Below are 17,349 nucleotides of genomic sequence, written 5' to 3'. Positions count from 1 at the left end.
GTGTTCGAACGCAGCGCCAAGCAGGTCAGTGTGTCTCACTGTGTGTGTCTGTGTGTGGTGAAATATGTAGCATCAAAGTAAGGTGTGTGTGTGTGTGTTGACAGGCCTTGGACTGGATCCAGGAGACAGGTGAGGTCTACCTGACAACACACACCTGTTCAGGTGAGAGCCCAGAGGAGATGCAGGAGCTCCTCAATGACTACCACCAGTTCAGACTGTCTGCCAAGGTACGGCGCCGTGTGTGTGTGTGTGTGTGAGAGAGAGAGAGAGAGAGAGAGAGAGAGAGAGAGAGAGAGAGAGAGAGAGAGATTTAAAGTGAATGTGACAGGAGAGAAAGGAGAACCTGACTTGTGTTAGTAAAGTCATGAACACTTGTAACGTGTTGCTTCATTTTGATGTCCAGACATGTGGTTCTGGTTCTATGTGGTTCTGGTTCTGTTTCACCTGAATGGAGGATAAACGAGTAAAAAGCTCACTCTCTATATTCAGCTTGATTTTTTTTTTGGAACCCCCCCCCGTTTCCCTCCCCAATTGCATCCGTCCAATCGCCCCACTCTTCTGAGCCGTCCCGGTCTCTGCTCCACCTCCTCTGCTGATCCGGGGAGGCTGCAGACTACCACATGCCTCCTCCCATACATGTGGAGTCACCAGCCGCTTCTTTTCCCCTGATAGTGAGGAGTTTCACCAGGGGGATGTAGTGTGTGGGAGGATCACGCTGTTTCCCCTGCCCCCAAACAGGCTCCCCAACTGACCAGAGGAGGCGCTAGTGCGGCGACCAGCACACATACTCACATCTGGCTTCCCACCCACAGACACGGCCAATTCTGTATGTAGGGATGCCTGACCAAGCCGGAGGTAACACGGGGATTTGAACCAGCGATCCCCGTGTTGGTAGGCAACGGAATAGACCGCCACGCCACCCGGACGCCCCATGAGTGACATTCCTGACTCTTGCCTTCTGTAGTTGTCTATGCAGATGGAAGTCTTGTTCAGGCACATGTGCTGTGTTGCAGGCCTGATCGGGACAGGCAGGTTTATGAACCAGGAGGCAGGACACAACACGTGACCTCTCGTGGTCATGTGACGACCGACGCGTACTGTAGTCAACATGTTCCTAGGGCCCTGACACACCAGGCCGACGGTCAGCCAGTGTCGGGCCGTCGGTGAGCATCTGTGACCCTAGTGTTTGCGGTGTGTCCCGCACCGTCGGCACTAGTCGGACCCCTGTCGGCAGCTTCTCGGCTGGTTCAGCATGTTGAGTGGGCGGAGCCCGTCGGTGAGAGAGGTCACTCTGATGGCTGTTCAGCTTAGTGAGTCAGCGCAGAGCGTACATGCTAGCTGGCCGTCGGCTGCAGTCTTTGCGCTCTTTGCGGTGTGTTCAAGTGCTACTTTCTGGCCCAGACGGCAGGCGACGTGAGGCGACACAGCAGTCGGCCCTCGTCGCCGCTAGTCGGTTTGGTGTGTCTGGGCCCAAGACCAAAACAACCCGTAAACTGGATCCCAAGGTCTCGCTTGTGTTACAATCAGACCGTAAACCAGATGGATCCATGTGTACTTCAAGAAAGCCTCAACGTCACAACTTCAGAGGCCATCTGATACGTAGTAGCCGTTGTGTTTGTACTGTAGTCATTATTGTTTGCTCCGTGTGACTGACTTTTACACAACTGTTAACGTCTTTCAAAGTGGCAATAAGAAGAACGAGTGGACAATAAGAAGAACGAGTGGACAATAAGAAGAACGAGTGGACGAGTGGACAATAAGAAGAACGAGTGGACAATAAGAAGAACGAGTGGACAATAACAAAACGAGTGGACAATAAGAAGAACGAGTGGACAATAAGAAGAACGAGCGGACAATAAGAAGAACGAGCGGACAATAAGAAGAACGAGTGGACGAGTGGACAATAAGAAGAACGAGTGGACAATAAGAAGAACGAGTGGACAAGAAGAAGAACGAGTGGACAAGAAGAAGAACGAGTGGACAATAAGAAGAACGAGTGGACAATAAGAAGAACGAGTGGACGAGTGGACAATAAGAAGAACGAGTGGACAATAAGAAGAACGAGTGGACAATAACAAAACGAGTGGACAATAAGAAGAACGAGTGGACAATAAGAAGAACGAGTGGACAAGAAGAAGAACGAGTGGACAATAAGAAGAACGAGTAGACAATAAGAAGAACGAGTGGACAATAACAAAACGAGTGGACAATAAGAGGAACGAGTGGACAATAAGAAGAACGAGTGGACAATAACAAAACGAGTGGACAATAAGAAGAACGAGTGGACAATAACAAAACGAGTGGACAATAAGAGGAACGAGTGGACAATAAGAAGAACGAGTGGACAATAAGAAGAACGAGTGGACAATAAGAAGAACGAGTGGACAAGAAGAAGAACGAGTAGACAATAAGAAGAACGAGTGGACAATAACAAAACGAGTGGACAAGAAGAAGAACGAGTGGACAATAAGAAGAACGAGTGGACAATAAGAAGAACGAGTGGACAATAACAAAACGAGTGGACAATAAGAAGAACGAGTGGACAATAAGAAGAACGAGTGGACAATAACAAAACGAGTGGACAATAAGAAGAACGAGTGGACAATAAGAAGAACGAGTGGACAATAAGAAGAACGAGTGGACAATAAGAAGAACGAGTGGACAATAAGAAGAATGAGTGGACAATAAGAAGAACGAGTGGACAAGAAGAAGAACGAGTAGACAATAAGAAGAACGAGTGGACAATAACAAAACGAGTGGACAATAAGAGGAACGAGTGGACAATAAGAAGAACGAGTGGACAATAAGAGGAACGAGTGGACAATAAGGAGAACGAGTGGACAATAAGAAGAACGAGTGGACAATAACAAAACGAGTGGACAATAAGAGGAACGAGTGGACAATAAGAAGAACGAGTGGACAATAAGAGGAACGAGTGGACAATAAGAAGAACGAGTGGACAAGAAGAAGAACGAGTGGACAATAACAAAACGAGTGGACAATAAGAAGAACGAGTGGACAATAAGAGGAACGAGTGGACAAGAAGAAGAACGAGTGGACAATAAGAAGAAGGCGAATCAGAATATCACACTCGTTCACAAGTGTTTACACACGTTTTCTGGATGTTTGGCTCGTTTCCTCAAAACTCTAAACACACAGAAGGTAGACTGCCCCCTAGCGTGGACTGGCCACAGCAGCTCATCTACATCACAAGCCATGTTCTCCCTGCCTAAACAGCAGGGAGAGAATCTTCTGCAGCGGGGGCGTCCGGTTGGTGTGGTGGTCTATTCCATTGCCTACCACCACGGGGATCACCGGTTCGAATCCCCGTGTTATCTCCGGCTTGGTCGGGCATCCCTACAGACACAGTTGGCCGTGTCTGTGGGTATGTGTGCTGGTCGCTGCACTAGCGCCTCCTGTGGTCGGTCGGGGCGCCTGTTCAGGGGGAGGGGGAACTGGGGGGAATAGCGTGATCCTCCCACATGCTACGTCCCCCTGGTGAAACTCCTCCCTGTCAGGTGAAGAGAAGCGGCTGGTGACTCCACATGTATGGGAGGAGGCATGTGGTAGTCTGCAGCCCTTCCCACATCAGCAGAGGGGGTGGAGCAGAGACCGGGACGGCTCAGTAGAGTGGGGTGATTGGCCAAGTACAACTGGGGAGAAAAAGGGGGGGAAATCCTAAAAAAAAAAAAAGATTCTTCTGGGGTGACGGATCCAGCCACCAAAACCAAAAGCCCCAACATCAGCTTCATCACATGCATCCTGCACCGCCTGGAGAAGAAGCCTGCGTGCGATGGGATGGCGGTCATGCACCTCCCATCGCCATGCTGAAAAAAACTCTTTGGTTGGGTTTCGGGTCAAGGAATATGGTGGGAGGTTTAGAACATTGTGGATGGTCAGTGAACCAGTTGTAGACCGGAGCAGCCCGGCGGTAAGTCACGTTGTCCCAGATGACAACCTATCTGGGCGGCTCTGCTCCGCCCCTCTGCTCCGCCCCTCTGCTCGGCTGGAATGAGGATGCTATGTACTTTGTTCAGGAATGTGATGAGAAGGGCGGTGTTGTAGGGCCCAAGGCCGGCATGGTGAGGAGGACGTCTCGCTGGCTAATGGCTGTGATATTCCCGCCACGCTGTCCAGGGACATTCACAGTGGCCTGGTGGCCAATAATATTCCTTTCCCGCTCCCTTCTGTTGGCTAGGTAGAAGCCAGCCTCATCAGTAAAATATAGCTAAATGTGCTGAATTGCAGCACATTTAGTTGCTGGTGGAAGTGGTGTTGGGGACCAGTTGGGGGCACTCTTCAATCTGGTCCTAACTGGGAAAAAAAAATTCCAGTGCAGTGACGGGGCACTGTGTTGTATGAGATGCCGTCCTTGGGATGAGACGTTAAACCGAGGTCCTGAGTCACTGTGGTCATTAAAGACCCCATGGCACTTATCACAAAGAGTAGGGGGTCCCCGGTGTCCTGGCAACATTCCCCACCTGGCTCTCTCCAACTGGCCACCTAATCACCCCCCCCCCCCATGTAAGTGGCTCAATGACTCCTCCCTCTCCACCTCAAGCGGATGTGTGGTGAGCACTCTGGTGCAACATGGCTGCCGTGCACCACCCAGGTGGTCCTGCACATTGGTGGAGGTTGAGGTGAGTTACCCCCTTCACTGTGAGGTGCTTTGGGTGTCTAGAAAAGAGCTATATACATGTAATCCGTTATTATTAATGTTTTGCAAAAGGTGCAATTTAGCATTGAAAATTCAGTATAAAGCAGAAACTTTGCAGACTTGGTGTAGGGATTCGGGCGGCAAGGTGGTGCAGTGGTTAGCGTGGTCGCCTCACAGCAAGAAGGTCCTGGGTTCGAGCCCCGGGCTGGTCCAACCTCGGAGGTCGTTCTGGGTCGTCCTCTGTGTGGAGTTTGCATGTTCTCTCGTGTCTGTGTGGGTTTCCTCCGGGGGCTCCGGTTTCCTCCCACAGTCCAAAGACATGTAGGTCAGGTGACTCAAAGACATGTAGGTCAGGTGACTCAAAGACATGTAGGTCAGGTGACTCAAAGACATGTAGGTCAGGTGACTCACTGTACTAAATTGTCCCTAGGTATGAGTGTGTGTTTGTGTGTGTGTGTGTGGGGGGGGGGCTGTGATGGTCTGGCGGCCTGTCCAGGGTGTCTCCCTGCCTGCCGCCCAATGACTGCTGGAATAGGCTCCAGCATCCCTGCTCTGAGTTTTGTGTGTGTGTGTGTGTGTGTGTTTGTGTTGTGTCCTCCAGCAAACCAAGGATCGTGTGAAGCTGTTGATCCAACTGGCAGACAGTCTGGTGGAGAAGGGTCATGTGCATGTTACTGAGCTGAAGAAGTGGGTGAGCACAGTGGACCGACGCTACCGAGACTTCTCAATACGCATGAGCAAGTATAGAGACAGCCTGGAGAAAAGCCTGGGAGTTACCTCCGAGGTACTCTATCTATCTATCTATCTATCTATCTATCTATCTATCTATCTATCTATCTATCTATCTATCTATCTATCTATCTATCTGTCTGTCTGTCTGTCTGTCTGTCTGTCTGTCTCTCTGTCTGTCTGTCTGTCTGTCTGTCTGTCTGTCTGTCTGTCTGTCTGTCTATCTATCTATCTATCTATCTATCTATCTATCTATCTATCTATCTATCTATCTATCTATCTATCTGATCTGATCTGATCTGATCTGATCTGTTTGTATTCAGGACAATAAGGATTTAGAGTTGGATGTGATCCCAGCCAGCCTGACTGATGACCCAGAAGTCAAACTGCGTGACCCCAACCATGAGGTCAATGAGGAGAAGAGGAAGTCAGCCAGGAAGAAAGAGTGAGTGTGTGGAGGAAGGAGAGAATCCAGAAATCAAATGAGAGAAAATAAATGAAAAACCATAGTAACATAATGAGGATAGTCCAAACGCGACCTTCAGCGTGCACTGGGGCGGTTTGCAGCTGAGTGTGAAATGGCCGGGATGAGAGTCAGCACCTCCAAGTCTGAGGTCATGGTCCTCTACCGGGACATGGTGGCTTGCTCCCTCCGGGTTGGGGATGAGTTGTTGCCTCAAGTGAAGGAGTTCAAGTATCTCGGGGTCTTGTTCACGAGTGAGGGTAGGATGGAGCGGGAGATTGACAGGTGGATTGGTGCAGCATCAGCAGTAATGTGGACGTTGTCCCGGACCGTTGTGGTGAAGAGGGAGCTGAGCCGGAAGGCAAAGCTCTCAATTTACCAGTCAGTCTTGGTTCCAACCCTCACCTATGGTCATGAGCTTTGGGTAGTGACCGAAAGGATGAGATCGTGGATACAAGCAGCTGAAATGAGTTTTCTCCGTAGGGTGTCTGGGCTCAGCCTTACAGATAGGGTGAGGAGCTCGGACATCCGGAGGGAGCTCGGAGTAGAGCCGCTGTTCCTTCGTGTCGACAGGAGCCAGTTGAGGTGGTTTGGGCATCTGATCAGGTTGCCTCCTGGGCGACTTCCTTTGGAGGTTTTCTAGGCATGTCCAACTGGGAGGAGACCCCAGGGTAGACCCAGAACTCGCTGGAGGGACTACATGTCCAATCTGGGAACGTCTTGGGATCCCCCAGGAGGAGCTGGAGGGCGTTGCTGGGGAGAGGGACGTCTGGAGTGCCCTACTTAGCTTACTGCCACCGCGACCCGACCCCGGAGAAGCGGCTGAAGATGAGATGAGATGAGATCCTCTCTATATTTCTGCTCTTTTTCATTTTTAAAGGGAGAGATGTAAAGAGGTGTTAATAAGACTGAGATAACAAATAGAGGACCACTTTCACAATAACTCTGATCCTCGGCGAATTTTGCAAGGCATTCAGTCTATCACACACTACAAAAGCTCAAATTGCGGTCCCACTGTCCATGATGCCTCCCTGCCAGACAAGCTAAATCATTTCTATGCCCGCTTCGACAAGGACAATACTGACCCAGCCACAAAAATCCCCAGCCACCCAGAAAACCAGGTGCTCACTCTATCAGTCGCAGAGGTCAGAGAATCACTGCGCAGAGTGAACACACGGAAGGCTGCCGGACCAGACGCCATACCGGGTTGGGTCTACCGGGAATGTGCTGACCAGCTGGCTGAGGTCTTCACACCTGTATTTAACCTCTCACTGTCCCAATCTAAAGTCCCGGCATGCTTTAAGACCACCTCTATCATTCCTGTCTCCAAGAAACCAACATCCACATGTCTGAATGGCTACCGACCCATAGCACTCACCCCCATTGCCATGAAGTGCTTTGAGAGACTGGTTCTGGCTCACATCAAAAACATTATCCCCCCCCACATTTGACCCACATCAGTTCACCTACCGTCCCAAAAGGTCTACTGAGGATGCCATTGCCACTGCCCTGCATGTTACTCTGACCCACCTTGAACTTAACAACACATACATCCGGATGCTGTTTATAGATTACAGCTCTGCCTTCAACACTATCATCCCCGCCAAAGTAACCACCAAACTCCTCTCCCTTGGCCTCAACCCCTCCCTCTGTAACTGGATCCTGGACTTCCTGACCAACAGACCTCAGTCTGTTAGGTTAGGTGACCACTCCTCCTCCACCCTGACCCTCAGTACAGGTGCCCCTCAAGGCTGTGTTCTGAGCCCCCTCCTTTTCTCCCTCTTTACCCACGACTGCCTGCCAACTCACCCCTCAAATGTTATAGTTAAGTTTGCAGATGACACCACAGTCATTGGCCGTATCACCAACAATGACGAGATGGCCTATAGAGACGAGATTGAGCACCTCACATCATGGTGTACTACCAACAATCTTGTCCTTGATGTGCAGAAGACAAAGGAGCTGACTGTGGACTTCAGGAGGTCTAGAAGCTGCAGCCACTCCCCCATACACATCAATGGAGTGGAAGTGGAGTGTGTTTCCAGCTTTACATTCCTTGGAGTCCACATCAGCGAGGACCTTTCGTGGACATTAAACACCCAGGCCCTTGTGAAAAAGGCCCAACAACGCCTGCATTTCCTGAGGAGGCTGAGGAGCGCCCATCTACCCCCCAAAATTCTCCCCAGCTTCTACCACTGCACCATAGAGAGCATCCTGACCATCTGCATCTCAGTGTGGTACAGCAACTGCACCTCAGTAGACCAGAAAGCTCTGCAGCGGGTCGTCAAGGTGGCCCAGCATATCACCGGTACCCAGCTCCCAGCCATAAAAGACATTTATCACAAACGCTGCCTTCGAAGGGGTCTGAGCATCAGCAGAGACCCCGACCACCCCAACCATGGACTGTTCTCCCCCCTGCGCTCTGGGAGGCACTACAGGAGCCTCAGAGCCCACACTACCAGGCTCAAAAACAGCTTCTTTCCCCAAGCTGTTGCCCACCTGAACCTGGCCACCCACTGAATGTCTGTAGATATTTTTAAATATTTTGTACTCCAGCTCTCTTTTAACTTATTTTTAACTCTTGGGCTTCATGTGTGTATATCTTATACTGTGTTTGCTGTGTTTGTCTGTGTCTGTCTTGCACTATTTGGTGAAGCCACAGCCCTCCTTTCATTTTTAACACGTGCCTGCACATTGTTTTTAATGACAATAAATTGAATTGAATGGAATTTAATTGATTTGAATAAGGGGGAGGGGTGGAAAGAGGTGTGTTTAAAAAGCGTGTCAACGGACTGTTTTTATATTGAGTCAAGTTGATATGAAGTGTCACCAGTTGACTCTCCACTCGTCTGTTCTTTTCTTCATTTGCGATAAAAGTTGAAATGAAGTCATTCACTGTGTGGGCTGATGACACTGCCATGAAATGCAGAGACAGTGAAAGACCAGCAGGTGGTTCATGAAATCCAGAGACAGTGAAAGACCAGCAGGTGGTTCACATGAAATCCAGTGACAGTGAAAGACCAGCAGGTGGTTCATGAAATCCAGAGACAGTGAAAGACCAGCAGGTGGTTCATGAAATCCAGAGACAGTGAAAGACCAGCAGGTGGTTCATGAAATCCAGAGACAGTGAAAGACCAGCAGGTGGTTCACATGAAATCCAGTGACAGTGAAAGACCAGCAGGTGGTTCATGTGAGGAATCATCTAGACTGACTGAGCTGCTTGTCTGACAAAACACCCACACAGTCACACAACTGTTGCTGAACCAACACATGTGCTGCTGAGGAGCACACCGATGGTCTGCATCTGAACACACTGTGTGTGTGTGTGGTGTGTGTGTGTCTGTGGTGTGTGGTGTGTGTGTGTGCCGTGTGTGTGTGTGTGTGTGTGTGTGTGTGTATACAGGTTCATCATGGCTGAGCTGCTACAGACAGAGAAGGCTTACGTTAGAGACCTTCATGAGTGTCTGGAGGTAAGACCTGACTACGTTTTATATCTCCACCTCCATTCTTCTGCTCTGTCTGTTTGAATAACTGGTTTTCTGTGTGCGTGCGTGTGTGTGTGTGTGTGTGTGTCTGTGTGTGTGTGTGTGTGTGTGTGTCAGACCTACCTGTGGGAGATGACCAGTGGTGTGGAGGAGATCCCTGCAGGCATTGTGAACAAGGAGCACATCATCTTTGGGAACATGCAGGAGATCTATGACTTCCACAGCAAGTAAGACCACAGTACTCTGTAACCACTACACACACAGTAAGTACACAACAGTACACACAGTACTCAGTATACATTATTTGCTGTATATAGCAGTACATCCAGGAGAAGTGACTTCCACAAGTTAGAAATACAATAGGAACTTTATTTCTACAGCAGTGTGAGAAATAAAACCAGACAGGCACAAGTGCCATGGCCAGTACATACAGAGAAAATACACAATACCTATGATAAATACACAATACTTATGATAAATATATATGCCCTGTGATGGACTGGCAGCCTGTCCAGGGTGTCTCCCGCCTGCCGCCCAATGAGTGCAGGGGTAGGCGCCGGCATCCCCGTGACCCCGATTGGGATAAGCAGCTTGGATAGTGGATGGATGGATGATAAATATACCATGTGCATATAGAGTACACATTCTACACACATTCTACACACATTCTACACAGTCTGAATGAGTAGGATGGAGAATACACAAGAGAATGTCAGAGCTTCAGCTGGGTGTGTGTATGTTTCCAGTATCTTCCTGAAGGAGCTGGTGAACTACGAGCAGCTGCCCGAGGACGTGGGACACTGCTTTGTTACCTGGGTGAGAACATCCTCACCTGCTCTCTCACACACACACACACACACACACACAGGCCTCCCTGCATCTAGATGGGTCCAGGTTCACTTCTCCATTACCCCGAGTGTCTGGAACACTGGCTGAACAGTGTGACCTTTGACCTCCTTACAGAGGGGCGAGGTGACTGTTAGAATGTCCTTAACAAGGGGCAGAAGTTCCATTCTGTTGTGTTCTGCTGTGTCCTGTTGAAGCGAAGCGCTGTTGAGGTTTTGGGTGCGTGTGCTTCTTCCTCCAGGCCGACAAGTTCCACATATATGTGAACTACTGCAAGAACAAGCCGGACTCCAGTCAGCTCATCCTGGAACACGCTGGAACATTCTTTGACGTGAGTTCTTCTTCACTTCTTTCTGTTCGGTCCTTCTCCCGGTCTGTTGTTCTAAACAGGAGGTTACCGGACGCCACAGAGGCAGATGGTCTGTCGCTACGAGCCACAACAGACGCAGAAGGAAGATGAACAGATGGTCTTGGTCACTGTCCTCGTGCCCCTGCTGGAGGCTGACACACCAGACCTGACCTCCATTATGGGTTATTCTGGGTCACGTGACGTTTTCATTGACGACGAACAGCTCCGCCATGTTGGAGGGCAGCTGGACCTTAGCAGCACTGTTTACACTGACGTTCTGGTTGTCGGTCTGTGTTTACAAGAAGCACATGTTAAGTGAAAATCAGACAAATGTGCGGAAATAAAACACCACAGTTGTGATCCGCTCTTCCGAAAACAGTTCGCCAAATACATTTTGCAAAGTTCTGGCCTAACGCCACAAAGGATCAGGTCCGATTTGAGGATTTGGGGCTGTTAGCCCAATCTGATGCAGTTCAAGAATTACATACAAGCTGTAGATGGAGAACCCAAGGACAGACACATGGAACAACTCACACTTCTCAGTGTGTTAGGCCCATATGTTAACACATTTACACAACCACAGCAGTTTCTCTCCCTCTTGTACTAATCATAGTCACACCACGTAGATTTAAGATTTAGCTCATAACTGCTGATGACGCCTGACGCACAACTGAAAAATGTGTCATAAAACTGAAACGTTGCCTTTATTTTTAAGTGCTTTTGTTACTTCTAAAAGTATATCATAACAGTTTTACAGTGAGTAATGTATAACTTGAAAGTTGTGTCTACTAAGTCACACACAGTTGTCAGTGCACAAGACACCCAGGCAGTTTTGTCCACTGTTGTCATACCAGCACCGTCCTTATCACAGTGACCGCACCACGGGGTCATATGGACTGGAGCCGTGGTCCTCCAACATGGCGGATGTGTTGCTGTCACGTGGTGTGTGACGTCATATGAGAATGACCCATAGTTTGTACGAAGTGTGATGGTGTGACGTTAGTTGACGGTCATTTCTGTTGAGCCTCGCGCGTCTCAGAGAAATGAGGAGCCCAAGGGCATGTTGACCCATTCCACCTGCAGATGGCGCTGGTTTACCATGTTTGTCCTGCAGATGCCCCGGTCAGAGCAGAGCTGATGAGTGACGTGTGTAGTTGTGTGGCAGAAAGTTTCTGCATCACAGTGGATGTTAGTATGGATGTGTCATCAGACCCAACTCACATCTGAAACACACCACTGACTTTACCTCTGTGTGTGTGTGTGTGTGTGTGTGTGTGTGTGTGTGTGTGTGTGTGTGTGTGTGTGTGTGTTACACAGGATATTCAGCAGAAACATAGTCTGGTGAACTCCATTTCCTCTTACCTCATCAAACCTGTTCAGAGAATTACCAAATACCAACTACTACTGAAGGTATGAACGCACACACACAGACACAGACACAGACACACACACACACACACACACACATCACATCACATATACACTATACACAGACCAGACACACACACAGTTGACACACATACAGCACAGACACACACACATCACACATACACACACACACACCAGACACACACACCACAGACACATACACACACACACCAGACACACATACAGCGCGTGCGCACACACACACACACACACACACAGTGGCGGAGTCAAGCCTTTGGTCCACGTCCTGTAGACAGTGTGTAGAGAGTGTGTAGACAGTGTGTAGAGTGTGTGTAGAGAGTTTGTAGACAGGGTATAGACAGTGTGTGGAGTGTGTAGACAGTGTGTAGACAGTGTGTAGAGAGTGTAGACAGTGTGTAGAGAGTGTAGACAGTGTGTAGGGAGTGTGTAGACAGTGTGTAGGGAGTGTGTAGACAGTGTGTAGAGAGTTTGTAGACAGGGTATAGACAGTGTGTAGACAGGGTATAGACAGTTTGTAGAGAGTGTAGACAGTGTGTAGAGATTGTGTAGACAGTGTGTAGGGAGCGTGTAGACAGTGTGTAGAGAGTTTGTAGACAGTGTGTAGAGAGTGTGTAGAGAGTTTGTATAGAGTGTGTAGACAGGGTATAGACAGTTTGTAGAGAGTGTAGACAGTGTGTAGAGAGTATGTAGAGAGTGTGTAGAGAGTATAGACAGGGTATAGACAGTGTGTAGAGTGTGTAGACAGTGTAGACAGTGTGTAGAGAGTGTAGAGAGTTTGTAGACAGGGTATAGACAGTGTGTAGAGTGTGTAGACAGTGTGTAGACAGTGTGTAGAGAGTTTGTAGACAGGGTATAGACAGTGTGTAGAGTGTGTAGACAGTGTAGACAGTGTGTAGAGAGTGTAGAGAGTTTGTAGACAGGGTATAGACAGTGTGTAGAGTGTGTAGACAGTGTAGACAGTGTGTAGAGAGTGTAGAGAGTTTGTAGACAGGGTATAGACAGTGTGTAGACAGGGTATAGACAGTTTGTAGAGAGTGTAGACAGTGTGTAGAGAGTGTGTAGACAGGGTATAGACAGTGTGTAGAGTGTGTAGAGAGTGTGGTAATGACTGTTTAAAGACGTGACATGACGTAAAGATACACACTGACATGTAATATGTAGTGTGTAATATGTAGTGTGTAATATGTAATGTATAATAAGAAGTGTGTAATGTGTAGTATGTAGTGTGTAATATGTCGTGTGTAGTGTGTAATATGTAGTGTGTAGTGTGTAATGTGTGCTGTGTAGTGTGTATTGTGTAATGTGTAGTGTGTAATGTGTAGTGTGTAATGTGTAGTGTGTGCTGTGTAGTGTGTAGTGTGTAATGTGTAGAGTGTAATGTGTAGTGTGTAGTGTGTTGTGTGTAATGTGTAGTGTGTAGTGTGTAGAGTGTAGTGTAGTGTGTAGTGTGTAATGTGTGCTGTGTGTAGTGTGTGGTGTAGTGTGTAATGTGTAGTGTGTAGTGTGTAATGTGTGCTGTGTGTAGTGTGTGGTGTAGTGTGTAATGTGTAGAGTGTAATGTGTGTAATGTGTGCGCTGTGTGTGCCTCAGGAGCTGCTGTCGTGCTGTGTAGAGTGTGTAGAGTGTGTAGTGTGTAGTGTGTAGTGTGTGTAATGTGTGCGCTGTGTGTGCCTCAGGAGCTGCTGTCGTGCTGTGAGGAGGGGAAGGGGGAGATTAAGGACGGTCTGGAGGTGATGCTCAGCGTTCCCAAGAGAGCCAACGATGCCATGCACATCGCCATGCTGGAAGGTCACCACGCCCCCACACACGATAACACCTCACATTTCAGCTCCAGCCACAGCTAAAACTATTCATCCAGGCCTCCGGGTGGCGTAGCGGTCTATTCCGTTGCCTACCAGCACAGGGATCGCCGGTTCGAATCCCCGTGTTACCTCCGGTTTGGTCGGGCGTCCCTACAGACACAATTGGCCGTGTCTGCGTGTGGGAAGCCGGATGTGGGTATGTGTCCTGGTCGCTGCACTAGCGCCTCCTCTGGTTGGTCGGGGTGCCTGTTTTGGGGGGGGGGACTGGGGGGAACAGCTTGATCCTCCCATGTGCTACGTCCCCCTGGTGAAACTCCTCACTGTCAGGTGAAAAGAAGCGGCTGGTGACTCCACATGTATGGGAGGAGGCATGTGGTAGTCTGCAGCCCTCCCAGGATCAGCGGAGGGGGTGGAGCAGAGACCAGGACGGCTCGGGAGAGACCGGGGTAACTGGCCAAGTACAACTGGGGAGAAAAAAACCAGTTGATCCAGCCCATGACTGCAACACATACTGTGTGTGTGTGTGTGTGTGTACTACAGTGTCCAGGAAGAGGACCAGGGGACGTCCCTCTGTAGCGCCACCTCGTGGTGTGCTGAGGAGGGATGAGGTGGTGTCTGCAGTCTTTGACCCGGGTGTTCACGTGCAGAAAGACCAGGGTCACATGACGGATCACAGTCATTTGCACATATAAGCAATGACATAAAATAAGAATCGAAACACATATAAATAAATAAAAAGCAATAATAAAATAAATATCATAGTAGATAAATAAATCATAAGAAAGAAAGAATACAATGTCAAATAAAGAAAGTAATGAGACCTGGTGCAGAAAGACAAGGAGAAACCACCAGGAGCCGGACTTCAGAACACCAGACAGACACGACACCTACTCATCATAACAAGTGTGTGTGGACATGTGGACAGATGATGTACTGATGACATCACGTGTCATGTGACACGTCAGTCTGTCTCCACCTGTCAGAGGGGAGGTGGAGCTGCTGCTCAAGCTTTGACTCAACAGTCAACATCTTCACCTTCTTTTAATGACATCTTCCTTAACACTTCTCTCCTGCTCTCTCCTCTGGTCTCTCTCCTGGTCTCTCCCCTGGTCTCTCTCTCTCCTGGTCTCTCTCTCTCCTGGTCTCTCCCCTGGTCTCTCTCTCCCCTGGTCTCTCTCCCCTGGCCTCTCCCCTGGTCTCTCTCCCCTGGTCTCTCCCTTGGTCTCTCTCTCTCCTGGTCTCTCCCCTGGTCTCTCTCTCCCCTGGTCTCTCTCCCCTGGCCTCTCCCCTGGTCTCTCTCCCCTGGTCTCTCCCTTGGTCTCTCTCTCTCCTGGTCTCTCCCCTGGTCTCTCTCTCTCCTGGTCTCTCTCTCTCCTGGTCTCTCCCTTGGTCTCTCTCCTGGTCTCTCTCTCCTGGTATCTCCCCTGGTCTCTCTCACTGGTCTCTCTCCTGGTCTCTCTCTCCTGGTATCTCCCCTGGTCTCTCTCCTGGTCTCTTCTTTCCAAATCTGTCTCCTGGTCTCTCTACCCTGGTCTCTCTCTCTCTGTCTTCTGGTCTTGCTCTCCTGATCTTTCTCTGGGTCTCTCCGCTGGTCTCTCTTGGTCTCTCTCTCTCCTGCAGGTTTTGATGAGAACCTGGATGTGCAGGGGGAGTTAATTCTTCAGGACAGTTTTCAGGTGTGGGACCCACGTTCTCTGATCAGGAAGGGGAGAGACCGCCACCTCTTCCTGTTTGAGATCTCTCTGGTCTTCAGCAAGGAGATCAAAGACTCAGCCGGACGCACCAAATACCAGTACAAACACAAACTACTGGTGAGACACTGCTGGGTGTGTGTGTGTGTGTGTGTGTGTGTGTGTGGGCCCTGTGTGATGGCCTGGCGGCCTGTCCAGGGTTTCCCCCCCCCTGCCGCCCAGTGACTGCTGGGATAGGCTCCAGCATCCCGCGAGCCCAGGTTGGGGTATGCAGCTTGGATAATGGATGGATGTTATAGGTGGATGTAACGTGGTTATAACTCAGTGACCACAACATGTCAGCACCTCATCATACACCAACACCTCACCACACACCAACGCCTCAACACCTCACCACACACCACCACCTCACCACCTCACCACACACCACCACCTCACCCCACACCAACACCTCACCATACACCAGCACCTCACCATACACCAGCACCTCACCATACACCAGCACCTCACCACACACCATACACCTCACCATACACCAGCACCTCACCATACACCAGCACCTCACCACACACCAACACCTCACCATACACCAACACCTCACCATACACCTCACCATACACCACCACTTCACCACACACCAACACCTCACCATACACCAGCACCTCACCATACACCAGCACCTCACCACACACCAACACCTCACCATACACCAGCACCTCACCATACACCACCACTTCACCACACACCAACACCTCACCACACACCAACACCTCACCATACACCAACACCTCACCACACACCAACACCTCACCACACACCAACACCTCACCACACACCAACACCTCACCACACACCAGCACCTCACCACCTCACCACACACCACCACCTCACCACACACCAACACCTCACCATACACCAGCACCTCACCATACAACAGCACCTCACCATACACCAGCACCTCACCACACACCATACACCTCACCGTACACCAGCACCTCACCATACACCAACACCTCACCATACACCAACACCTCACCACACACCAACACCTCACCATACACCAACACCTCACCACACACCAACACCTCACCATACACCAGCACCTCACCATACAACAGCACCTCACCATACACCAGCACCTCACCACACACCATACACCTCACCATACACCTCACCACACACCAGCACCTCACCGTACACCAGCACCTCACCATACACCAGCACCTCACCATACACCAGCACCTCACCATACACCAGCACCTCACCATACACCAGCACCTCACCATACACCAGCACCTCACCATACACCAGCACCTCACCATACACCAGCACCTCACCATACACCAGCACCTCACCATACACCAGCACCTCACCACACACCATACACCTCACCATACACCTCACCACACACCAGCACCTCACCGTACACCAGCACCTCACCATACACCAGCACCTCACCATACACCAGCACCTCACCACACACCATACACCTCACCATACACCTCACCGTACACCAGCACCTCACCATACACCAGCACCTCACCATACACCAGCACCTCACCACACACCATACACCTCACCATACACCAACACCTCACCATACACCAGCACCTCACCACACACCACCACCTCACCATACACCAACACCTCACCACACACCACCACCTCACCCCACACCAACACCTCACCATACACCAGCACCTCACCATACACCAGCACCTCACCATACACCAGCACCTCACCACACACCATACACCTCACCATACACCAGCACCTCACCATACACCAGCACCTCACCACACACCACCACCTCACCATACACCAGCACCTCATCATACACCTCACCATACACCACCACTTCACCACACACCAGCACCTCACCACACACCATACACCTCACCATACACCAGCACCTCA

This window comes from Lampris incognitus, chromosome 11, assembly GCF_029633865.1.
Source record: "Lampris incognitus isolate fLamInc1 chromosome 11, fLamInc1.hap2, whole genome shotgun sequence".
NCBI lineage: Eukaryota > Metazoa > Chordata > Actinopteri > Lampriformes > Lampridae > Lampris > Lampris incognitus.
Note: the sequence above shows the minus strand (reverse complement) of the source record.